The sequence below is a fragment of the Nicotiana tabacum genome, chromosome 21 (genome assembly GCF_000715075.1).
Source record: "Nicotiana tabacum cultivar K326 chromosome 21, ASM71507v2, whole genome shotgun sequence".
NCBI lineage: Eukaryota > Viridiplantae > Streptophyta > Magnoliopsida > Solanales > Solanaceae > Nicotiana > Nicotiana tabacum.
Window position 1 is genome coordinate 19,276,845 of NC_134100.1, and position 27,528 is coordinate 19,304,372.

Sequence of the window (27,528 nt, forward strand, 5' to 3'; positions counted from 1 at the left end):
ATGAAGCTTTTCATCGTGGATTCAATAGTTTTGTCGTAAAGCTTTTTCAATAACTTCAGCCCAATATGCTGAAGTTATTTAGTGAATTTATAAAAACTTCAGCACCTGGTAAGCTGAAGTTATTGTCCTGGACTCGATAATTTTTGTCGTAAAGCTTTTTCAAATAACTTACGCAGAAACTGCTTTAGTGTATTTAGTGATGAGCTCAAGTTTTTGTCGTACATTTGACACTTTTATTATGACTTTTAACCAAAACTTCAGCTTAAAAAGCAAAAGTTATTTACTTCATGCTCAAGTTTAGCATGCTAAATTTCAACAAAAATATACTTGAAATTCATGGAAAAACACACAAACACATTTGAATCAATCCAAGTCACATAATTCACACAAAATAATGTATATTCACAAAATCCAATTTTGTTTTCACTTACATCCTTGGAAAAAAAGAAAAAAATAGTTTTTTGTTTACAAGTTATTCTCTATTCAAAAAATTCACAGAGTGTCTTCATATTCTCCATAGTCATGTCCTAGTTGCTCTTCTTGATTTTGTTAACCACATTCCATGAACCTTCACTATGTCTTAAACTGATTCACAGAAGCGGCAATACGAGCACCTGACACAGGTTGACGAAGTTTAGTACTATGATTTTTTTAGAAACTATTGTCTTCTTTCATAAGAAAAAACAAGAAAATATTGGCCAAAGACATGCTTACTGGTGTGCATCTGGGAATTCGTGGGAAGCAAAGATAGTGAAGGAGAAGTCCAAAATACTTCATGTAGACATGTGATTTTTGACCCTCCCCAAGATTTTTCATATTTTAGCACGTAAATATTTAATTTAGGCATAATATAGCTATTTCAACTAATTTTTACTCTTTTACTTTTATTTTATTGCAAGAAAACGAAAATTACAAAAAAAATAGGTTCATTAATGTTTTGTAGTCATTTTTAATCTTGAAAAATACCAAAAAATAGTTTTATTTTAACGGTCAGTTTTTATTTTAATAATTATCTTCACTTAAGTAGGTCTAATTAATATTTTTGATAGTATTTCTATATGGATAGATTTTTAGTTAATTAAGCTAATTTTAAGCATAGCTAGTCATAAAGTCCCAAGTTTCTAGCTCATTCCTTAAGCTCAATATTCAATACCCATTAAGCTAATCCTAGGGACCCTTCTTGACTCTTCTTAGGAACAAAAAATAAATAAAAAACCCTAAGGACCTAATACACAAAAGACCTAGGGACTAATTGGCAAAATACACAAAAAATAACCTAAAACCTAGACCTATAAACCAAAACACAAAAAATACGCCGGGGAGACATGGAAGGAGCGATGATTCTCAGAGAAAAAACCCCACCCCCCTCGGCTTCAAGCAAACACATCTGAAGCAGCCATTGATTTGAGAAACAAAAAACCAACAGACCTTTCTAATCCAAAGAGGACACCATTAGCTTCTTCTTCAACCTTAAATAAACCCTGTCTCTTTCTCGACTGAACAAAACCGGCGACCCCTCCCCATCGCCGGAAACTAGTGTACACCACCCTCACCCATCTCCCTCACACCAAACACACACACACACGCACAGTCGCAACTCCACAAAGGCAACACCGTGAAGCTTCATCCATGGCCACATGTTTCTATCACCGCCGTAGGTTCGCTAGAGAATCACCATGAATGACTTTTTAAGTTCGAGTTCGTCGGCAAAGATCGGGTTTTTCCTGCAACGTTTGAGGTCTGTTTGAGGTCGCCGGCGAGGTCCAGCTTGAGTTCCGGCGGGTTCGAGTCTGTTGTCATTCATTGGCTTCCGCCCGAGGTTCTGTTTCTTTTTTTGTAAGATATCTGCTGCTTTTTGTTTCCATGTCAAAGTTTAGCAACCCATGAATGTTTTCAGTTGCAATAATGCTCTTGTTGTGATGTGGTTGAATTTAGTTTTATTGATTTTATAAAACATATATCTTGCCTTTGAATTATGAGCATGTGGCATTAATCTATTGTTATTAATTTTTTTTTTTTTGAAAGTTGAATTAAAAATCATTGAGTACTAGTGTTAAGCCTAAGATTTTTAATTAGAATTAATAGAAGTTGGGTTTAATAGTGGCGTGATTTTTTAGTGGCTATGAGTACGGTTTCCGAGGCATGGTTACGATATGTGAATCTCAATTCAGGGGTGCATTTCATGCAACCCGATTATAACAACTTCGAATAATAAAATCCTTTGAAATTAGAAATCGAGGTGCACCATTTAGTTGAATTTCTATGGCCCTCGCAAAATTACAAATGCGTAATTGCTTTAGGCACGTTAGTTTAATAATTTACCTTCTTAAATTCGGGTGCGCATTTATGTGACCCAAATCCAAATCTCAACAGCGTTATATAAAATGTGTTGCGTACTACGGGTGTATTTATGTGACGTGGTTCAAGGCATATTTTAACTGACGTTGCAATCTTGCTAAAAATAAATAAAACCGGCTATAAAGTTAAAATCGAACCATAGGCTAAAACATGTACTAAAATCAGATAATAGGCCAGTTGTAGCAGTTGAGTGATCGAGCTAGAACCACGGAACTCGGGAATGCCTAACACCTTCCCCCGGGTTAACAGAATTCCTTACCCGGATTTCTGTGTTCGTGGACTATAATATATAGTCAATCTTTCCTCGATGCGGGATTTAAAACCGGTGACTTGGGATACCATAAATTATCCCAAGTGGCGACTCTGAATTTTTAATAAAATAATCCTGTTTCGATTGTCACTTTAATTTGGAAAAAACTCCCTTATATACCCATCTCGGTATGTAGGTAAAAAGGCGGTGTGACAGCTCTGCCGACTCTGCTGGGGAATGAACCCAGAATGTCTGGTTCAGGGTTCAGAATTCGAGCTTAGATAAATTGTTATATTTGGATTTATCTGATTTTGTTACATGTTTGGGCCTAATGTGCTAAATGTTGCTTTTTTACCGCTTTGATATTATCTAAACTGTATATATAAACTGCTACGAAACCTCTCTCTTCTCTCTCCAGAGGAGTGCACGCTGGTCGTGACTTTTTTCTGTTAGTGTCATATCCCAAATAGGACGAGGTTCGGACAAGTTGCAAAGCCGAATGATCTTTTGATTACCGGTACGCAGCCCCTCCTTGGTTCGAGTTGTCCGCTCGGGTAAGCCAGGTCTAGAAAAAATAAACTCAGGTTTTTAAACCTAGTATAACAATAACTCATGCCAGATCCCTAGTAGGAACGTTTGTTTGCATCATGTGCATTTTGACTTTGGAAACTCAACACAAGGGTTGGGTCTGTCTAGGACAGGTGTACCAAAAATGAAAAAGACCATCCTGATGCATCTTACTTACTACTTGTGCATTTATTTGCTTCAGATTTGTATGCTGACCGGCTTTTGAATAAAAGGAGAGAGTTTGGAAAAAATATATAGTGGTGTAAGGGCTAAGGGAGGTAATTACCTGTTTTGAAAACCAATGTCCCAAAATATACCAAAACTCTGCCGAGATTTTGAAAAAAAAAATAACAAAAGAGAATTTTTTTATTGTTTTCAAGGAAAAAGAAAAAGTTGGTTTTGTCAAAATTTCCCGAACTACGCCAGTTTGATTCTCACAGGGTGTGGGATACGTAGGCAACCCTCATCGGGTCCAATTTTCCTTTTGCAAAAATATCCCAAAAGAACAAAAATTTTACTTTTATTTGAAAATAATTAGGGTGATGTCATTCTTGTCAAAAATAGCCGAATGTCCCTAAAAGGGCGCCGGAAGGCTGCTTTTGCAAGAATAGTCGCATGTGGTAATTTTTCAAGGTTTTCGCCAGTTAGCCAACACATCGTTAAAATCTTCGTCTTCGAGGTGTTGAAAGGCCGTATTTGCAAAACCGGATTTTTAATTTAAAAAAAAATAAAAAAAAGTGTCAACTTTGTCTTTGAGTCAAACGAGTCTTGATTTTTTTTTGCTTAATCACCCTAATAAATGTGCAGAATGAGCACGAGTCCAAGTTTGCCGGTAACAGTTAGGAACAAGATCCCTTTGGAGTTGCATATGTGGTGGGAGGATCTGGGAAAATCGGAGCAAGATAAGGTCAATCTACATTTGGGAGGTCTCACTGGGTTGTTAAAGATCAGACCTAGAGGAGACATCATAAAGGCTTTGGTTACGTTTTAGGACCCGACCCATAACGTATTTCACTTCTTGGATTTTGAACTCACCCCAACCTTGGAAGAGATAGCAAGTTATATGGAAAGTACTGAAGGGCTGAAGCATAAGTATCTGATCGCTCCAAGAGCCGTTAACTCTCACAAATTCATGGATTTGCTAAAGATAAGCAAGGGAGTCCCGTACTCCGAGTTGGAGGGTGGTTTTTCCACTCTACGTTTTATATACCAGAGGTACGGGCATGTAGGAGGGTTCAACGATCCGGAAAGCGGGGTTTGTAGCAAAGGAAACCGAACAAAATGGGATGAGCATAGGCGTTTCTCCTTCATGGTAGCTTTCTTAGGCCTTGTGGTGTTTCCCCGAAAAGACGGAAATATCGATTTGCGGGTGGCTGGAGTCGTCAAGGTCCTGATTACCGATGCCAAGAGCACTCTTGCCCCTATGATAGTGTCTGAGATATACCGAGCTCTCACAGCTTGTAAAGCTGGGGCAGATTTCTTCGAGGGATGTAATTTGCTATTACAGATGTGGATGATCGAGCACCTATGTCATCGCCCTCAGTATATGAGTTACAGATCCACAGAGAAAAAATGTATTGAAGAGTTTGACACAAGGATTTCAGGGTTCAAGCTGCCAGAGGGGTTTGGAGATTGGGTATCCCGCCTTCATTCCATCACTGCGGGACAAATAGAATGGACACTAGGTTGGCTTCTTGTTGAAGAAATTGTGTATATGCCCGCCACTGGTCCTTACTTTCCCCTAATGGATCTGCGAGGTATTCAGCCCTACGCTCCTTACCGGGTGATGAGACAGTTGGGAAGGTGTCAGGTGATGCACCCAGATGAAGATCTTAGTGTTTATGCGGTCGAGGTTAGTTCCGACGGCCAATTTCATGAAGAAACAATTCATTCTATTTGGAACGAATGCCAGTATTTGACAACAAACACTCGAGTACATGACCTATCTAGATGCGAGGTCTCACCCGCCTATCTTTCCTGGTATAGAGAGCAGAACGCCTCAAGGGTTGAACCTGAAAGACCTGCCAAGAAGCCTCACATTCAGGGATTCGTTGAGGCGTCTCAAGAACAGTGGGTTTGGTTGGCCAAGGAGAATGAGTATAGGGCCACAATAGGAAAACTGGAAAAGCAAGTCAGGGATCTCAAATTCGAGAATGGTTTGCAAGCCACGGCGGATGAGGGTGAAAAGAAAAGGCTAGCTAAAGAAAATGAGGCCCTTCGAGCCCAAATTCGAGAAATGAAAATAGCAGCTAAAAATCCCGCCAGAAGTGCAAAAGATGAAAAGCTTATAAAGAACCTTAGGCAGAAGGTGAGTGAGTATGGCTTCGATTTTAACAAGGCAGAGGGCGAATTAGCAAGGGCTCGAACAAAGCTAGCTAAAAATGCGGAGGAACGAGAGCGCTTGGTTAAGCAATTAAAAGATAAATATGATAATGAGGTTGTGGGGTTGAAGAAAAGGGTCACCATCTTTGAGAACAAAATGATCAAGCAAGCAAAAGACTTTAAGGTAGAAAGGGAACACTGTTACGCAGCAATGGCACAGTTAGAGAGTGATTTGCAACAACTTCAAGAACAGAATCATGTAGCCGAACAAACTTTGGAAGCCAGGACCCAGCAGATTGGGCGTTTGTTGCAAGAAAAGGGTGTCATAAGAGAGAGAGTCAGAAGGATCGCCAACTACATCGCAATGAAGTGCAGTAGTTGTGAGGATATGACTAGATCCATGTTTTTTTCCACCGCTATGACCTTTGTTCGCCAGATAATGGAAGAGCTCTACCACCTCCAAGGGGAGTTAGTGCGTAGGCCCGTGGCTAGACCGAATGATGTCTCGTGGGCCCCAGGAGCAGTTGAGACATTGATGTATTCATGATTTTCATTGGAATCTGTTAGTCAGTTTTCGAGTCTGTGTTTTCGTCTTTTGTTGGAGTCTGTTAGTTTGCTTTTAAGTCTGTATTTTCATCTTTTCATCAAAGTCTGTTAGTTTCTTTTGAGTCTGTTAGTTTTTGAGTTGTTGTAATCAAAGCATTTTCTTTCTTTATAAAAATTTGAAAATCCCAAAATATTTATTACTTTTTTTTACATTTATCTCTAGAACTACGCTCGGTCTGATTCATGTAGGTTCATGATACGTAGGCAATCTCCATAGTATTCGACCATAACCCAAAAGAAAGAAAAGGAGTGATAAGTAAAAAGATGAGGAAAAGAAAAGGAGAGAAAAATAAGAGCGAAAAGAAAAGGAAGAGAGAAAAAGAAACCGTGAGAAAGAAACAATGACAAAACAAGAGAGAGAAATGAGAGGATAAAAACAAAGAGAAATCAAGCATAGAAAGGCATGAGTGAAAAGAAAGGAGAATAAGTTGCAAATGGAAATAAGGAAAAGTCGGGATGACGTAAGCAACCGAGCAAATGCATAATAGAAACGGTTAACTGCTTACGTGCATTCATTCCCCAAATGTGCGGTTGCCTATCTGTTTAGCTCTAATCACTAACAAGTTTGTTGTTGACAATTCAGCACAGAAAGGTGGTTGGTTTGTGGCTCCCGAAGTGGTAACTCCCCTCCGCAACATAAATTCAAAAGGCAATGGCGGACACCAATAAAATTGGGTCGGTTGATACCGGTGCCCGAAAGTAGTTGGTTGAACGGGACACTGGTTTGGCTGACAAGGTAAGGATGTTAAGATAACACATGACGGACATGTATCATGCTTGGATGACTGGGAAGGCACCACCCCCGCCACCTCCTAGCTTCCTAAATGCTACCCTTACCCAAACACCGGTCACAGTGCCAGATGACCCCCCCCTCATATTCTCCAGATCCACCCGCTTATCATGGCTTTCCCAACCACCTTAGTAGTTACATCACTCATCTTCCAATTACCTTTCCCAAAAATTACCCTCCTGTCTTATCCACCATCCCCAACAATGAACACCCACTCAAAGCTCACGATGCCTAATATTACCCCTCAGAGGTTGCCCACAAGGTTCCCAACTCATACAAGCAGGGCCCGTGGGACGAGCCTCATGTTGAAAATGAAAAGTTCACAGGAATAAAAGGGCGAGATGGGATACCCATGGGGCTGAAAAGCATAGAACAGTCCTTACAAGCAAGGAATGGGAGACCAGGGTAGAATGTCTTACAAAGAATTGTCTATGTCCCCCGACGTTCGTCTGCCTGCGGGGTTTAAAGTGCCAAAGTTTAACTTGTATGATGGGTGTGGAGATCCGGTAGCCCATTTGAGAGATTATTGCAGTGAAATGAGAAGTGTTGGCGAGAAAGATGATTTGTTGATGGCATATTTTAGTGAGAGCCTGACTGGGGCAGCTTTGGAATGGCATAATCGTCAAAATGTCGGTAGGTGGCCTACATTGGATGACATGGCTCAAGATTTTGTTCGATACTTTCAATACAAATTAGGCGTTACCCTAGATCGCTCTTCCCTATCTAAAATGGAAAAGAAGCTGGAGGAAAGCTTTAGGGAGTTTGGGCTCAGATGGAGGGAGCAAGCTGCTTGAGTCAGTCCCCCGATTGGTGAAGAAGAAATGATTGAGCTCTTACTACAAGCCCAGGGGCCCACCTACTTCAGTTGTTTGATCCCGGCCTTGGGTAAGCCTTTCAATGATGTGTTAAAAATGGGGGAGATGGTAGAATATGGAATCAAGTCAGGCAAAATCATGAGTTATTCGACATTTAAAGATACCACGGAAGACATTCAGAACATCCCAGTAAGCTTGGGTGTAAGAAAGAGAAACAGAAAAGATGATCCGATGGGCCTTCCTGCTCAACACTTCCAGCCTCGATATCATCCCCGTGGATATCCTTGTTCACCAAATGACCCTCCCCAATGCTACTTCTCTCCACAAAACTCCCAAAGTCGTACATCACTTTCCCAGTACCCAGCTCCACAAAATGTCTATCCACCCCCACGAGCCTACCGAAACCCCCTGGATCAGGTTTCCAGCCCAATCAAGCATTTAAAAATAAGAGGTTGCGGAAGAAGAAAACCTTCACTCCATTGGAAGAGTCATATGCCAGTCTGTTCCAGAGGCTAAGGAAATTGGACATGTTGAAGCCGATCCAGATAAAAATGTCAAACCCTCTTCCAAAGAAGTTTGATTCTTCTCAAAGGTGCACATATTGCTAAGATGCCCCGGGGCATGACATAGAGAAGTGTTGGAATCTAAAGAAAGTGATTCAGAAGCTTATTAATGCAGGTGACATTGTCGTGCAAAATCCAGATGCAGCAGACACTAGCCAAAGTCCGTCACCTATACATAATGAGACGCATATAGTGGGTATGATTTATTTTGAAAAGGAATATAAGGGTTCTTTTGAGATCCTCGGAGGTCCACACGCTACGAAGCTTTCATTGTTATCAGAGGTTGATCCTAAGAACGGGCAGGCACGGGGAACCCAAAAGCAATTTGTTAAGAACAATGTAATAGAGACTTGTGAAGGTCCTAGTATTGTTGATGCAGAAGTCAATGGCTAAGATGCTGAGTTTGGTGATTGGGAAGTCGTTCTTTTCTTGGTTAGCCAAGGAGGAGTTTTGGTGGTTTATTTTGTTGTCATTTCCATTGTCCGGGTTATTTCCAGGGTTGTAATCCGGATATTGTCTTGTGACTCAAACCCTTCTATCCTTTTATTTTGCCAAGCTGTTTAGTCGTAGCAGCTTGTTTAGTGTTGTCTAGGTTTGCTCTAGGTTTGTAACCCCAGTTTAGTTTGCTTGTTTTGTTGTTCAAATCCTTTCACCAGCTATCTAATATAATTTTCTGTTTTCTGTAACTGCTAGTCATTTTTGTTTAGTTCTCTTTTCTTTTACAGTTCTTTTCCTGTTAACTCTAGTGACATGACATGCACGCATAATTCTCAGCCTGGTTTTTAAAGTCAGTTTAGTCAGGAAGCAATGAAGCAATTTTGAAGATGTAGGGACATGCGAGGGGAAATAAGCAAAGGCATTTTGAGATCACTTCAAGCCCGAATTATTTGAAACCGGGGCAGATAGAACATAAAGAAACATATTGAAATGCATCCTGCCGCATTGGGTCGAAGCTAAAGGCAAGTTCGCCCCAAATTTGCAGGGGGTTGTTCGTGGTAATAAGAGTGAGAGTGTTGTCCAATGGTGTTTTGTATTTAACAGATGTAGAAGGCAAATGTGTAGAAATGGCTATCAATTCTGATGCGGTCAAAAGATATTATGTATGATTTCTTTGGCTAAGTTGTGTTTGTTTGTACTTATCATGTTTTGAAGATTGGAATGATGAAGGCATTTTGTTCTGCTATCTAAACATTTTATCCTTTGTTACCCTTTTTGAGCCTTATTTATTTCTTTTTCATACCCCTCTTTTGGAATCATTAGTAAAGTTCAGAAATGCAAGTGCAAAATATAAGTAAAGGATAAAGAGAAAAAGGGAAAGAAAAGAATGAAAAGAGAAAGAAAAGAATGAAGAGAGAAAGAAAAGAATGAAAAGAAAAGAAAAAAAAGAAAAAGAGAGGAAAAACAACAAAAAGAAAAACAAAAAGAAGAAAAGAAGAGAAAGAAAAAGAAAAGAAAAATCACAACAAACAAAGTAATTTCTATGACATGAACTACGTTCGACCTGTTTCCTTTAAAGGATACGTAGGCAGCCTCACAGTTCGGTCCCATCAAAATAAAAATCCAAAAGTCCCCAAGCAAGAAACTGGGGCAGGAGTTGTGGTTGTTGTAAGAAATCTGATTTCGAAAGTTGTAATTTTGAACCCATAGAATTGTCTATCCACCCCTACGAGCCTACCGAAAATGTCTATCCACCCCCACGAGCCTACCGAAACCCCCTGGATCAGGTTTCCAGCCCAATCAAGCATTTAAAAATAAGAGGTTGCGGAAGAAGAAAACCTTCACTCCATTGGAAGAGTCATATGCCAGTCTGTTCCAGAGGCTAAGGAAATTGGACATGTTGAAGCCGATCCAGATAAAAATGTCAAACCCTCTTCCAAAGAAGTTTGATTCTTCTCAAAGGTGCACATATTGCTAAGATGCCCCGGGGCATGACATAGAGAAGTGTTGGAATCTAAAGAAAGTGATTCAGAAGCTTATTAATGCAGGTGACATTGTCGTGCAAAATCCAGATGCAGCAGACACTAGCCAAAGTCCGTCACCTATACATAATGAGACGCATATAGTGGGTATGATTTATTTTGAAAAGGAATATAAGGGTTCTTTTGAGATCCTCGGAGGTCCACACGCTACGAAGCTTTCATTGTTATCAGAGGTTGATCCTAAGAACGGGCAGGCACGGGGAACCCAAAAGCAATTTGTTAAGAACAATGTAATAGAGACTTGTGAAGGTCCTAGTATTGTTGATGCAGAAGTCAATGGATAAGATGCTGAGTTTGGTGATTGGGAAGTCGTTCTTTTCTTGGTTAGCCAAGGAGGAGTTTTGGTGGTTTATTTTGTTGTCATTTCCATTGTCCGGGTTATTTCCAGGGTTGTAATCCGAATATTGTCTTGTGACTCAAACCCTTCTATCCTTTTATTTTGCCAAGCTGTTTAGTCGTAGCAGCTTGTTTAGTGTTGTCTAGGTTTGCTCTAGGTTTGTAACCCCAGTTTAGTTTGCTTGTTTTGTTGTTCAAATCCTTTCACCAGCTATCTAATGTAATTTTCTGTTTTCTGTAACTGCTAGTCATTTTTGTTTAGTTCTCTTTTCTTTTACAGTTCTTTCTCTGTTAACTCTAGTGACATGACATGCACGCATAATTCTCAGCCTGGTTTTTAAAGTCAGTTTAGTCAGGAAGCAATGAAGCAATTTTGAAGATGTAGGGACATGCGAGGGGAAATAAGAAAAGGCATTTTGAGATCACTTCAAGCCCGAATTATGTGAAACCGGGGCAGATAGAACATAAAGAAACCTATTGAAATGCATCCTGCCGCATTGGGTCGAAGCTAAAGGCAAGTTCGCCCCAAATTTGCAGGGGGTTGTTCGTGGTAATAAGAGTGAGAGTGTTGTCCAATGGTGTTTTGTATTTAACAGATGTAGAAGGCAAATGTGTAAAAATGGCTATCAATTCTAATGCGGTCAAAAGATATTATGCATGATTTCTTTGGCTAAGTTGTGTTTGTTTGTACTTAGCATGTTTTGAAGATTGGAATGATGAAGGCATTTTGTTCTGCTATCTAAACATTTTATCCTTTGTTACCCTTTTTGAGCCTTATTTATTTCTTTTTCATACCCCTCTTTTGGAATCATTAGTAAAGTTCAGAAATGCAAGTGCAAAATATAAGTAAAGGATAAAGAGAAAAAGGGAAAGAAAAGAATGAAAAGAGAAAGAAAAGAATGAAGAGAGAAAGAAAAGAATGAAAAGAAAAGAAAGAAAAGAAAAAGAGAGGAAAAACAACAAAAAGAAAAACAAAAAGAAGAAAAGAAGAGAAAGAAAAAGAAAAGAAAAATCACAACAAACAAAGTAATTTCTATGACATGAACTACGTTCGACCTGATTCCTTTAAAGGATATGTAGGCAGCCTCACGGTTCGGTCCCATCAAAATAAAAATCCAAAAGTCCCCAAGCAAGAAACTGGGGCAGGAGTTGTGGTTGTTGTAAGAAATCTGATTTCGAAAGTTGTAATTTTGAACCCATGGAATTGTTTTGAGCCTTTGATACCCTTTCTTTTTAACCCTATCCAAAAGCCCACGTTAAGGTCCAAAGAAAGACCTTCCGATCAGTCTTCGAGAGATGCCAAGTCAAGCAAGGAGAGGTAATTCATATTAGGGGCAACACTCTGGTCCAAGTAGAAAAATAATGAAAATAAGAGAGTCTTATTGGTGAAAACCCTCACGGGCATCGTAAGGTGACGAGAGCTGAGAGAAATCAAAAATGAGAGAGTCTTATTGGTGAAAACCCCCGTGAGCACCGTAAGGCGACGAGAGCTGAGATAAATCAAAAATGAGAGAGTCTTATTGGTGAAAACCGTCGCGGGCACCATAAGGAGACAGTAAGTTGAGAGAAAGAACAAAATGAGAGAGGCTTGATGGTGAAAACCCTTCGGGCACTACAAGTCGAATAAGGATTATGAATCAGATTAGATAATTGGAGCATTGAAGCCCAGTTTCACGGTTTAGGGGTATAACAGGAGTTGAACATCAGACTTGCTCAACAGAATAGGCCACAGGTGCGTGTCATGGTCATTAGAGTTGGTATCCACATCTGATAGGTTTCTACTTTGTAGTTTTCTTGTTAGGAATCATCTCTTTCCTTTATCCTTTACCCTGTTCCTTTTGTCTTGTTTACTCTCTCTTCCGGATTCTGTTTGGTCAAAATAAGTGAGAGATGACTTCAAAATTTGCCACCAACTTTCCAATTGCACAAAACGGGATCTGGCCAGCACATCAAAGTGACATAAGTTAGGAAAGAACAACGTGTGACAATCGACATATTTTGGGATTCATGTGAAATACAAAGGTTTGGTATATATCAATTCATGAATAATGCAACAGATGGAGGGTGTAGGGTGAACGGATCAAAAATATTTTCTGTGATAAGGTTGACAAAGAAAGTGGCTAACCAGTGACAAGCAAGGTTTTCCAAGTAGAAATCAAAGTTAACATGGCAAGTGAAGGAGCAATAGACCTCAAGGCCAAGGCCAGTGGTTTAAGTCAAGAAAGAACAGCATATGCATTGAGTGGGTGGCAATTGATGTGCTTTGGGATTCATGTGAGACACAAAGGTTTGGTAAATTCAGTTCATAAGCAATGCAACAGATATAGGGTATCGAGTCTGAATGGAGAAGAGGTATTTTCTGTGATAAGGATGATAGAGAAAGTGGCTAGCAAGGTCTTCGAGTGGAAGTCAAAGTTATCATGGGCAGTGGAGGAGCAATCGCCCTCAAAGTCAAGGCCACAAACCAACCACCACATTTTAAACTGACAAGATTTTTCTTTGATTGAAACAGGGGCAGAAAATTTCATTTGTTTCGAAGAAACCCTCCGTAAGGAAAAGCAAGCACCAGACAGATTTGACTGTAAAATTTCAGGACCCTCCTGAAAAATGGGACCTAGTTTAAAAATCAAAACAATCACAATTAGTAAAACCTGGCATAAACGTACCCCAAAGGAACATAAGTTGGTTTCAAAGTTTGCATGTTTAAGATAGGATTCGATTAGAAGTTTTCACGACTCTCCTGAAAAATAGGACCTAGTTTAAAAATCAAAACAATTATGAGTAGTAAAACCTGGCATAAATGTACCCCAAAGGAACATAAGTTGGTTTCAAAGTTTGCATGTTTAAGATAGGATTCGATTAGAAGTTTTCAGGACTCTCCTGGAAAATGGGACCTAGTTTAAAAATCAAAACAATTATGAGTAGTAAAACCTGACATAAATGTACCCCAAAGGAACATAAGTTGGTTTCAAAGTTTGCATGTTTAAGATAGGATTCGGTTAGAAGTTTTCAGGACCCTCCTGGAAAATGGGACCTAGTTTAAAATTCAAAACAATCATGAGTAGCAAAATCTAGCATAAATGTACCCCAAAGGAATATAAATTGTCTTCAAAGTTTTCATGCTTGAGATAGGATTCAATTAAGAACTTTCAGGACCCTCCTGTATAACAGGACCTAGCTTTAGGATTTCTATTGGATAACAAGGTTTAGAGAAAGTTCTGTTGTAGGGTAATATAATTTAGCCGTAAAATTGTCACTTTTAAGATAATACTTGATTTTTGATTTTCAGGACCCTCCTGGATAATGGGACTTAGCTTTAAGACTTCCATTAGATAACAAGATTTAGCGGAAGTCACACCTCTAGAAGACATAACTTAGATTTTAAATTGTCGTTTAATTAAGAGTTGTCAGGACCCCCCTGGATAATGGGACCTAGCTTTCAAGTTCTTCGTAATATTTGGTAACATGATTCAGTTTAACACTCACATATGTGCCCAGCTACCAAACTGGGGCAGAAAATTTTCTTTGTTTTGTCTATTTTTGTGGAAATCAGGCACCCACTTGGAGAACAGGGAGAAGCAGTTTAAGTTCAGCAATCAGGCGCCCACCTGGAGAGCACGGGAATACAATTCGAGTTCAGCAGTCAGGCGCCCACCTGGAGAGCACGGGAATACAATTCAAGTTCGGCAGTCAGGAACCCTCCTGGAGAGCAAGGGAATACAATTCAAGTTCAGCAGTCAGGAGCCCACCTGGAGAGCACGGGAATACAATTCCAGTTCAGCAGTCAGGAGCCCACCTGGAGAGCACGGGAATACAACTCAAGTTCAGCAGTCAGGCGCCCACTTGGAGAGCATGGAAATACAATTCAAGTTCAGCAATCAGGCACCCACCTAGAGAGCACGGGAATACAATTCAAGTTCAGCAGTCAGGCGTCCACCTAGAGAGCACGAGAATACAATTCAAGTTCAGCAGTTAGGCGCCCACGTGGAGAGCACGGGATTATAGTTCAAAGTTCAGCAATCAGGCGTCCACCTGGAGAAAAAGGAAAGCATCTCAGATTACCATTAAAATCGGCAACAAAGGGACTTCACCGGGAGAATACAAGTCAACAAGGCAACAGGAATTACAAGATCAAATTTGAAGATATAGATAGGGTTCTTGTAATGCATAGATCATAGTTTAGTCTAGCTTCTTTTATTTTGTCATGGTGTAATAAGGAAGTCAGTAAGCAGTAGCACCTGCATCTAGCAAGCGTCAAGGTTCAAATCTAAAATCTGCATGAAGAACCACTCAAGACTTAAGATCAAGCTTCAGAAGACTTATAGATAGGAATCGTTTAACTCGTAGTTGACAGGCTTAGCTAGTCTTTTTCATGTTTTGATTTTTGATGTAATAACAGGTCTGCAAACCGGAACCACGGCGGAAGGGCACCTCGACCGGCTCTCCACCTCGGTATACTCCATCATCTCATTCACCTCTGAACTACACGTGGCCTGATTCCTTTATAGCCAAGGATATGTAAGCAGCTCAGATACCAAGGCTCGGTCAGATTCTCCTTCCTCTTAGTTTTGGTCTCCCTAAATAAGGGTCGGGTCAAAAAACCTGTTTAGTCGTTCTTTGTCTGAAAATACTTCGTCTTTCCAGTCAAAGAGGGGCAGCTGTAGACATGTAATTTTTGACCCTCCCCAAGATTTTTCATATTTTAGCACGTAAATATTTAATTTAGGAATAATATAGCTATTTCAACTAATTTTTACTCTTTTACTTTTATTTTATTGCAAGAAAACGAAAATTACAAAAAAAATAGGTTCATTAATGTTTTGTAGTCATTTTTAATCTTGAAAAATACCAAAAAATAGTTTTGTTTTAATGGTCAATCTTTATTTTAATAATTATCTTCACTTAAGTAGGGCTAATTAATATTTTTGATAGTATTTCTATATGGATAGATTTTTAGTTAATTAAGCTAATTTTAAGCATAGCTAGTCATAAAAGCCCAAGTTTCTAGCTCATTCCTTAAGCTCAATATTCAATACCCATTAAGCTAATCCTAGGGACCCTTCTAGACTCTTCTTGGGAACAAAAAATAAATAAAAAAACCCTAAGTACCTACACAAAATACCTAGGGACTAATTGGCAAAATACACAAAAAATAACCTAAAACCTAGACCTATAAACCAAAACACAAAAAATACGCCGAGGAAACATGGAAGGAGCGCTGATTCTCAGAGAAAAAGCCCCACCCCCCTCGGCTTCAAGAAAACAATTCTAAAGCAGCCATTGATTTGAGAAACAAAAACCAACAGACCCTTCTAATCCAAAGAAGACACCATTAGCTTCTTCTTCAACCTTAAATAAACCATGTCTCTTTCTCGACTGAACAGCACCAGCGACCCCTCCCCATCGCCGGAAACTAGTGCACACCACCCTCACCCATATCCCTCACGCCAAACACACACACACACACATACACAGTTGCAACTCCACGAAAGCAACACCGTGAAGCTTCATCCATGGCCACATATTTCTATCACCGTCGTAGGTTCGTTAGAGAATCACCATGAATGACTCTTTAAGTTTGAGTTCGTCGGCAAAGATCGGGCTTCTCCTGCAACGTTTGAGGTCTGTTAGAGGTCGTCGGTGAGGTCCAGCTTAAGTTCCGACGGGTTTGAGTCTGTTGTCGTTCATTGGCTTCCGCCCGAGTTCTTTTTTGTAAGATATCTGATGCTTTTTGTTTCCATGTTAAATTTTAGCAACCCATGAATGTTTTCAGTTGCAATAATGCTCTTGTTGTGATGTAGTTGAATTTAGTTTTATTGAGTTTATAAAACATATATCTTGCCTTTGAATTATGAGCATGTGGAATTAATCTATTGTTATTAATTTTTTTTTTTGAAAGTTGAATTAAAAATCATTGAGTACCAGTGTTAAGCCTTGGATTTTTAATTTGATTTAATAAAAGTTGGGTTTAATAGTAGCGTGATTTGTTAGTGGCTATGGGTACGGTTTCTGGGGCATGGTTACGATATGTGAATCTCAATTCGGGGGTGCATTTCATGCAACCCAATTATAACAACTTCAAATAATAAAATCCTTTAAAATTAGAAATCCAGGTGCGCCATTTAGTTGAATTTCTATGGCCCTCCCAAAATTACAAATGCGTAATTGCTTTAGGCACGTTAGTTTAATAATTTACCTTCCTAAATTCGGGTGCGCATTTATGTGACCCAAATCCAAATCTCAACAACATTATATAAAATGTGTTGCGGACTACAGGTGCATTTATGTGACGTGGTTCAAGGCATATTTTAAATGACATTGCAAATTTCCTAAAAATAAATAAAAGCAGCTATAAAGTTAAAATCGAACCATAGGCTAAAACATGTACTAAAATCAGATAATAGGCCAATTATAACAGTTGAGCAACCGTGCTAAACCCACGGAACTCGGGAATGCCTAACACCTTCCCCCGGGTTAAAAGAATTCCTTACCCGGATTTCTGTGTTTGCAGACTGTAATACAGAGTCAATCTTTCCTCGATGCGGGATTTAAAACCGGTGACTTGGGACACCATAAATTATCCCAAGTGGCGACTCTGAATTTTTAATAAAATAATCCCGTTTCGATTGTCACTTTAAGTTAGAAAAAACTCCCTTATATACCCCTCTCGGGGTGTAAGTAAAAAGGCGGTGTGACAGCTCTGGCGACTTTGCTGGGGAACGAACCCAGAATCTCTGGTTCAGGGTTCAGAATTCGAGCTTAGATAAATTGTTATATTTGGCTTTATCTGATTTTGTTACATGTTTGGGCCTAATGTGCTAAATGTTGCTTTTTTACCACTTTGATATTATCTGAACTGTATATATAAACTGCTACGAAAACCCTCTCTTCTCTCTCCTGAGGAGTGCACGCTGGTCGTGACTTCTTTCTATTTGTGTCATATCCCAAATAGGACGAGGTTCGATCAAGTTGCAAAGCCGGATGATCTTTTGGTTACCGGTACGCAGCCCCTCCTCAGCTCGAGTTGTCCGCTCGGGTAAGCCAGGTCTAGAACAAATAAACCCAGGTTTTTAAACCTAGTATAACAATACCTCATGCCGGATCCCTCGTAGGAACGTTTGTTTGCATCATGTACATTTTGACTTTGGAGACTCAACACAGGGGTTAGGTCTGTCTAAGACAGGTGTACCAAAAATGAAAAAGACCATCCTGATGCATCTTACTTGCTACTTATGCATTTATTTGCTTCAAATTTGCATGCTGACCGGTTTTTGAATAAAAGGAGAGAGTTTGGAAAAAAATATTATAGCGGTGTAAGGGCTAAGGAAGGTAATTACCTGTTTTGAAAACCAATGTCCCAAAATATACCGAAACTCTGCCGAGATTTTGAAAAAAAATAACAAAAGAGAATTTTATTATTATTTTCAAGGAAAAAGAAAAAGTTGGTTTTGTCAAAATTTCCCGAACTACGCTAGTTTGATTCTCACAGGGTGTGGGGTAGGCAACCCTCATCGGGTCCAACTTCACTTTTGCAAAAATAGCCCAAAAGAACAAAAAATTTACTTTTATTTGAAAATAATTAGGGTGATGCCATTCTTGTCAAAAATAGTCGAATGTCTCTAAAAGGGTGCCAGAAGGCTGCTTTTGCAAGAATAGCCGTCTGTGGTCATTTTTCAAGGTTTTCGCCGGTTAGCCAACACAGCCTTAAAATCTTCGTCTTCGAGGTGCTGAAAGGCCGTATTTACAAAACCGGATTTTTAATTTGAAAAACAAAAGAAAAAAAAGTGTCAACTTTGTCTTTGAGTCAAATGAGTCTTGATTTTTTTTACTTAATCACCCTAATAAATGTGCAGAATGAGCACGAGTCCAAGTTTGCCGATAACAGTCAGGAACAAGATCCCTTTGGAGTTGCATATGTGGTGGGAGGATCTGGGAAAATCGGAGAAAGATAAGTTCAATATACATTTGGGAGGTCTCACTGGGTTATTAAAGATCAAACCTAGAGGAGACATCATAAAGGCTTTGGTTACGTTTTGGGACCCGACCCATAACGTATTTCACTTCTCGGATTTTGAACTCACCCCAACATTGGAAAAGATAGCAAGTTATATGGAAAGTACTGAAGGGCTGAGGCATAAGTATCTGATCGCTCCAAGAGCCGTTAACTCTCACAAATTCATGGATTTTCTAAAGATAAGCAAGGGAGTCCCGTACTCCGAGTTGGAGGGTGGTTTTTCCACTCTACATTTTATATACCAGGTACGGGCATGTAGGAGGGTTCAATGATCCGGAAAGCGGGGTTGTAGCAAAGGAAACCAAACAAAATGGGATGAGCATAGGCGTTTCGCCTTCATGGTAGCTTTCTTAGGCCTTATGGTGTTTCCCCGAAAAGACCGGAATATCGATTTGCGGGTGGTTGGAGTCGTCAAGGTCCTGATTACCGATGCCAAGAGCACTCTTGCCCCTATGATAGTGTCTGAGATATACCGAGCTCTCACAACTTGTAAAGTTGGGCTGATTTCTTTGAGGGATGCAATTTTCTATTACAGATGTAGATGATCGAGCACATGTGTCATCGCCCTCAGTATATGAGTTACGGATCCACAGAGAAAAATTGCATTGAAGAGTTTGACACAAGGATTTCAGGGTTCAAGCTGCTAGAGGGGTTTGGAGATTGGGTATTCTGCCTTCGTTCCATCACTGCGGGACAAATAGAATGGACACTGGGTTGGCTTCCTGTTGAAGAAATTGTGTATATCCCACCACTGGTCCTTACTTCCTCCTAATGGTTCTGCGAAGTATTCAACCCTACGCTCCTTACCAGGTGATGAGACAGTTGGGAAGGTGTCAGGTGATGCACCTAGATGAAGATCTTAGTGTTTATGCGGTCGAGGTTAGTTCCGACGGCCAATTTCATGAAGAAATAGTTCGTTCTATTTGGAACGAATTCTAGTATTTGACAACGAACACTCGAGTGCATGACGAATCTATAGGCGAGGTCTCACCCGCCTATCTTGCCTGGTATAGAAAGAAGAACGCCTCATGGACTGAACCTGAAAGACCTGCCAAGAAGCCTCACATTCAGGGATTCGTTGAGGCGTCGCAAGAATAGTGGGTTTGGTTGGCCAAGGAGAATGAGTATAGGGCCACGATACGCAAAATTACAAATACGTAATTGCTTTAGGCACGTTAGTTTAATAATTTACCTTCCTAAATTCGGGTGCGCATTTATGTGACCCAAATCCAAATCTCAACAACGTTATATAAAATGTGTTGTGGACTACGGGTGCATTTATGTGACGTGGTTCAAGGCATATTATAAATGACGTTGCAATCTTCCTAAAAATAAATAAAAGCGGCTATAAAGTTAAAATCGAACCATAGGCTAAAACATGTACTAAAATCAGATAATAGGCCAATTGTAATAGTTGAGCGACCGTGCTAGAACCACGGAACTCGGGAATACCTAACACCTTCCCCCGGGTTAACAGAATTCCTTACCCGGATTTCTGTGTTCGCGAACTGTAATACAGAGTCAATCTTTCCTCGATGCAGGATTTAAAACCGGTGACTTGGGACACCATAAATTATCCCAAGTGGCGACTCTGAATTTTTAATAAAATAATCATGTTTCGATTGTCACTTTAAGTTGGAAAAAACTCCCTTATATACCCCTCTCGGGGTGTAGGTAAAAAGGAAGTGTGACACTTCATATGTGACGGAGAGTGACCACATCAAAAACTCGAGCCCCAGGAAATTTGCTCTTTTTCCTAAAAGTTAAATTTATCAACTAGTAAAAAGAGCAAATTGTCCTGGAGCTCGAGTTTTTGATCTGGCCACTCTCCTTCACATATGAAGTAATTTGACTTCTCCTTCACTATCTTTGCTCCCCACGAACTCCCTGCTACACCCAATAAGCTTGTCTTAGCCAACATTTTCTTGTTTTTCTTTGAATACAAATTTAAAAAAATATGATGGAAGTCTATGGATGACTCTGAAATTTTCAAGTGAAGAGATTGTTAATATAGCCAAAGAGTGCACCTAATCAATTTAATATCTATAAATGCTGAAGAGATTGTTAACTGTTTTTTGTTCACGGAAATTGAATGTAACAAGATAAGCAGTTGGCAAAACAAATAAATGCTAAATGCTAGTAGTTGGTAAATGCAATAAAAAAATAGTAAAAAATAAGGCCACAAAAAATAGTAAAACTTCGGCCCAATGTCCTGAAGTTTTTTAGTATATTTCTAAAGACTTCAGCACCTGATAAACTGAAGTTTTTGTGTTGGATTCAATAGTTTTTGTCGTAAAGCTTTTTCAAAAAACTTCGGCCCAATGTGCTGATATTTTTTAGTATATTTCTAAAGACTTCAGAACCCGATAAACTGAAGTTTTTGTGTTGGATTCAATAGTTTTTGTCGTAAAGCTTTTTCAAAAAACTTCGGCCCAGCCCAATGTCCTGAAGTTTTTTAGTATATTTCTAAAGATTTCAGCACCTGATAAGCTGAAGTTTTGTGTTGGATTCAATAGTTTTGTTATGACTTTTAACCAAAACATTAACTTAAAAAGCAGAAGTCATTTACTTCATGCTTAAGTTTTTTGAAACAAAAATGTACTTAAAATTCATGATAAAAGACACAAACATATTTGTATGACACAAAAGTGAACTAAAAAAAATAATTAATGTATATTTACAAAATCCAAATTATGTTCAACCAATCCTCCAATCAAAAAATTCACACAGAGTCTCTTCAAAATCTCGATAATCATGTCCTTCTTGTTCTTCTGGAGTTTCATAGCCGCTATCTTTTTTCCACTTTCCATGAGCCCAAAGATTGTTAGCCAATTCTCTCTTGAATGTTAATGACTGACTTTGATCAAAATTGAAGACACCTTCTTTATTTAACCGCATATCAATAAACTTAAGAGCAAATATACCACAATCAACACTACAAAAAACACATGAAAAAGAAATTGAAGAATCGTTAACATAAGGGAAAAAAATAATAAGCATAAGATGCATGGTAAAACATATGCGAAACACGTACTTGTTAGTCTGTTGCAGTGTCTTCATCCACATAGTTTGAAATTTTTCCACAGGACTTTCCCCATAAACTTTATTATGTGCCCCAAAATCCAAGCATTTGAGACAGTGTGGGATCAACCAGGCATAAATTCTGACATGTTCAAGCGCACGATCGTATGTTACACTGCCCATGGAATCATACACATATATAATTTTATCTTTAAAATCCAAAATTCCAAAAAAGTAGTACGTAAATGTCTGGACCGTCCTTGGCTTAAGTCGAAATGGAAAGAAATTTTTTCTAGCAGATGCCCATGAGATACCACAGGAAAGGTCGAAGCCTTTTACGTAGTTGGACAACTTTTCATTCGTTGATTCTTCCTCAAACCAACTAAAGTCCGTAAGTGGCTGAATAACCACTTCTTCTTCTTCTTCTTTAGCATGTTGTTTGGATATCCTCTTTCTCTTTGATTTGCTCTTTTTTTGATCCTGCATTCTCTTTTGCTTCCTTTTGTTAATTATTTTCATCTTTTCTTCTGAAGGATGAATACCATCCAGCTTAGTCATATACTAATCGAAAAGTATCTGTTACTGCACATCTTGATTTTGGATAACGTGGAAGGTGATAGCAATATTTTTTGCGCAAGTAATATATGCCTACATCAATATGCTGTAAATTAACAACAACAAATGATAACATGTGAAAATACCACTATGAAGTTTAGAAAAAATGCATTACAAAACTACAAACAGCATGACAAAAACTTAAGCATATTCAGTTTGAAGTATTAGGCTGAAGTTTTAGCAAATAAGCTAAAAAACTTCAGCACTTTACTATGAATAAAGCTGAAGATTTCCAAATTACAGTGCAAAAACTTTACTATAAAAAATAAGCTAAAGTTTTGGGAAATACAGTTGAAAACCAATTCAAAAAAACAAACTTAATAACTTACTTCATTCGCAAGATCAGAGTCAGGATCCATAGGCTCGGTAAAGAATGATTTTGCAATATCAAAATCCAGCTAATCTGAATCAATTGGAATCATATTCACTGGCATCCATCTCCAACCACTCTGTAAATCTTTCGATCAATCCATTGTCTTGATTAACATAATGCAAGGGACACCTTCTTGTATTCTTTCCTACTTTCCAATCTTGCCCCCTTTGCTTTTTTTTTATAAACTACATAAGGAGATCTCAACCAAATACTCTCCATACAAATTCTTTTCCCTTTTTTATCTGGTTTTCCTTTTGCTTGCTCTTCCTGCTATTCTGTCATAACTAACTGCTGTTGTTCAGCAGCAGGGGGAAAACTACAGCCATTGTGGTAGATGCTTGACCAACTCCCTGCTATTCACGACGTTCTTGTGTCTCTTCACGAACAACAGCAACAGCAAAATTACCTTCTGAATCAGTCCCTTGTGTACTACCAAGTGAAAATGAACATAATTGAAGTTGGGGATATCACTGGTGTCACACATAGGAGAACTGGAAATCTTCCTTCTCTTAGGTTTTGGAAGAAATTCTGATGCATAAGATGAGATCTGCAAAAGCAAGGAAAATATAAACATAAATAAAACTGATAGAAAACACACATTAGGCAAACAAAACAGCTTGTAATTGAATTGTAGAAAATAACTACATGTTCTAAGTGTTGCGACACAGATGGTGTTTGCATTCCAACAGATCCTGTATCTTCATGCAAAAAAAATAATACTGACTAAATTTTATAAAATAATACCAACACACTTCACAGCTGTCTGTGAGACAACAGGTGTGAATATATGTATTTCTCCTTTTTCATATAGCTACATAAGCTCACCAAATTCTTTTTGAGCTGCCTCGAGTTTTTCTGAAAAATCATTCAAAAACATAAAAAAGAAAATAAAGTATGTAAAATTTCAAACTGTAAAAAATATACTTCAATCAAATATAATAAATTCATGATCTATAGAATACCTTGACGTTTGTCTTCCGATGTGGTTTCCCTAGGCTGCATGCCTTTGTCAATGCCTTTGTCAATATCAGCATTTACAGCTTCATTCATTTGTGAACCAACATCGAGGAGCATTGGAGTATTCTTTGGAAGGTTTTTCTCAACTCTACCTTCATTCAATTCAGCATCATCAAAGAGTTTTTGAGTTGTGTCAATTGAAGCACAACTAGTTTCAACTTCCACTACATATTCATAAAGAGGGTAAATAGATCAACTAGTTTTTCTATATATATAACATAGAAAAAATTTATGCATGTAGTGAAAATTTCACTACAGGATATTATAAAAAACAATTAAAACTTCAACTCTAAGAAGGCTGAAGTTAGACAGTCACAAACAAAAACTTCGACAGTTACAAAAAAACTTGGACAGTTACAAAAACAAAAAACTTCAGCTCTAGAGCTGAAGTTCACCAGTTATAAAACAAAACATTCAGCAAAAAAATATGTTGTAGTTTTTACAAAAAACACAAACACATGAAACAAAACTTCAGCTCCAATCTAAGGTATCATTGAAATATTATAAACTTCACACTTTGTACCTGTAGTAACAATTTCCTGTGTATCACCACCTAGAAGTTCTTTGCAAATAGTTAGTAATCATGCATACCGATCGTCTTTCCCAATATTGCTAGACACATCACTCACTTTCAGTTCTAAAGTAAAAACAGGTGCTTGATCTCTATCGCCAAACGAATTGCCTATTCCAATATCACTTCCCAAAGGACAACTCGGTGCATGTTTTTCAGTGCCAACAACTTGATCATCTGAACCTTTCTCGGTTGTTAACTCTTCATAATTTCCATCTTTACTCTGTCTACAAACACTGGATTGTTCCTCTACACCTTGTTGTTGAACATGTTCATCGACTTCAACAGCGGCTTCCTTATGTATAGCATTATCATTTGCGACTTTACACAATGCATCATGAGCATTATGTTCTTCAGTCTCAACAACTTGATTATCTGCACCTTGCTTGCTTCTAATATTCTCAGTTGATAACTGTGCTTCATCATTTCCATCTCTGCTCAATCTATCAGCGCTGGGACGTTCCTCTTCAAATTGTTCTTGAACATGTTGATCGCCTACAAAAGCCATTTCCTCACGTGTAGCATTTACATTTGCGACTTTATCTAATGCATTATCAACAACATTAATATCCGATGGATGTTCGTAACAGTCGTTTCCCCTATCATATTCTCGATGGTTACTCAAATTAAAATTGTCATCATCTATTCCATTTGATTTGTTGACAATCTTAAACAACTGTTCAAACTTCTCATCGAAATATTCCTAGAAAAAAATTTACTAACAATGATTAATCTGAATAACATCAGAGAAATAAAAAGGCTTCTCTATAAATTAGCTTACCTTCACTTTTACAAAAACCGCATCCACAAAAGCAGATCGCTCCTCCTCTTTAAACTTATCAAAAACTTCTTTCATGATTGTGCTTCTTTCTTTTTCTGCATGCCTTTGAACCTCCATTGTTAATCTCTAGAATAGACACACAACAAAAATTCAGATATAGAACAAAACTTCAGCTCAAAAACATGTTGTACTTTTACAAAACACAAAACCAAAAAACTTCAGATGAAAATTTACAGAACATATTGTGTCGAGTAATTCATTGTCATCAAAGTCACTTGTAGAACGGTTAGAACGACTTTGGGTACGAGATGATTCGCCAATAAAAGGAGTTCGATTCGCTTCTTTTGATCGACTCCGACTACGTAGTGATTCACCAATAATAGGAGTTTGATTCGATTCTTTTGATCGACTCAGAGTACGTGGTGATTCACCAGTTGAAAGACCCGCGTTAAGTACATTTGAACGAATCCGGCTGCATGGTAATTAGCCAATTAAAGGCATTGAATTCAATTCCTCTTCTGTAGGAATTATATCCAATACCCTAAAGCTGAAATATTTCTGTTTAATACAAAAAAGTATATTATGAGAAGAAGAAAACTATTACGTCAACATATTTACACAAAGACAAAAAAAAGTAACTTACTTCATGACTACTGACATCTCAAAAAGTTCAGGAAATTTAGGCTCTCCCACACATACATAATGTAACATCCTGGGAACCTCAGGGGTATCAAGGTACTCATCCTCTCTTATATACTTCTCCCGAATATCTGGGAAGCGCTCATAGAACCAAGCACATAACGGATAAGGAAATCCACTAAGTTTATACTCAGTTGCATGGAATTTGTTCTGCTTGTCCAATGCATGTTTCAGTGAGTAAATGAGCTTCTCATAAACCGCATTACCCCAAGGATATTCAGCACAAACCTTATCATCTTCAATAATAGATGCATACTCCTCCATCATAGATGACTCGGTCTTTTTCCCAAACAAAATAGACTCTACAACAAGAATTTCCATAAGCTTCACAGCATCATCATCGCTCTCGCATACGTGTATGTGATTCACAGCATTCTTTAGAATTTCATTCCGAGTCATAAAATCTCGAATATCCTTCAAAGTCATACCCTTGGACTTACCAAAATAGCGCTTCAGAATATTGTTCTCTCGATTAATTGATTTATCAACATTATGTGTTGTGATCTGCAAACCACACATAATGTGAAAGTCTTCAAGGGTGAAGGAAACATCATGGCCAAAAATCTTGAAACTAATCGAGTCTCGATCATTCGTGAATATTCGAGAAAGACACAGACAATGAACCAACTTCATGCTGCATTTGAAATTCTCCATAGCCATAATATATCGAAATGTACCATTATGAAGTTTATCCCGTTGTGTAGGAGTCAAGAAAGTTGCAATTAATTTCTTCAAATCGTGGTTCCCCTTCCAGTAACCCTTAGAGTTAAACCAATCTCGAAACTCAAAATATCTTTGACCTGGTCTTGTAGGTGGAGGAGCAGGGACATAAGGACCTGAGGGTATTACAGGTAGTCTAGGTGCTTTAGATGCATTAGCTGCTTTGCGTACTTTAACTGCATTAGGATCTTTAGGTGCTTTAGGTGCCATCTGTTCAAAAAAGTAAAACATACAAAAAATAACATCAGGACATTATCAAAAAGATCAGTTAAAACTTCAATCTCTAAGACGACTGAAGTTCGACAGTTACAAAACAAAACTTCAGCTCTAAAGCTGAAGTTCGCCAGTTACAAAAACAAAAACTTCAACTCTAGAGCTGAAGTTCGACAGTTACAAAAACAAAACCTTCAGCTCTAGAGCTGAAGTTCACCAGTAACAAAACAGAAAAACTTCAGCTCACCAGTTACAAAACACAAGACATACAACCCCATGCTGTAGTTTTTACAAAAAACAAAACACAAATTCAAATCCAAAAATAATGCCAAAACATGAAAAAAAAACTTCAACTCCTATCTAAGGTATCATCACTTTAATAGTATCATCTATTTAAATCTCAAATTTTTTTAAAATTTGGACGTCTAATCACTGAAGAATTTATAGAATTTTCATCAACAACATAAAAACTCGTTCAAAAAACCTAAAAACACAATCATAAAAGTAAAACTAATACACTTATCAAACTAAACACTAAGAAACTATTTAATCATAAATATATGACTATCAAAACCAAAACCGAAAAAAAACCCAGAAAATCGTAAAATAAAACCCAGAAAATTAATGCAATATACCTGTGATTAAATCGTAATGTGGGAACAATGACGAATAGCAGTTGAAAAATTAAAACAACGACGAAAACCCTTTGATTTCAGAAAAGAACAAATCAAAAAATGCGAATAACGGGAGAGAGAGACAGAGACAGTAAAGGACTAGTGTATACTTGGAGAGAAAGTAGTCTTTTAATGAAGAAGGACAAAATAGTCTTTCTAAAAGGCTTTTAACAAAAAACGGGTACGGGTGCAAACAGAAAGACAAAGCGACTATAGGTTAAAAAGGGGCGCCCAAATAGGGCGC

At 38.3% G+C, this 27,528-nt stretch overlaps 1 long non-coding RNA gene across 1 annotated transcript; it reads left to right on the plus strand.

Moving 5' to 3' along the window:
- Positions 1 to 1,053: 1,053 nt before the first annotated feature.
- Positions 1,054 to 11,324, plus strand: LOC142175480 (uncharacterized). Its single transcript, XR_012704550.1, has 2 exons — positions 1,054 to 1,836; positions 9,046 to 11,324. It is a non-coding gene; the product is annotated as an uncharacterized LOC142175480 (long non-coding RNA).
- Positions 11,325 to 27,528: the final 16,204 nt, after the last annotated feature.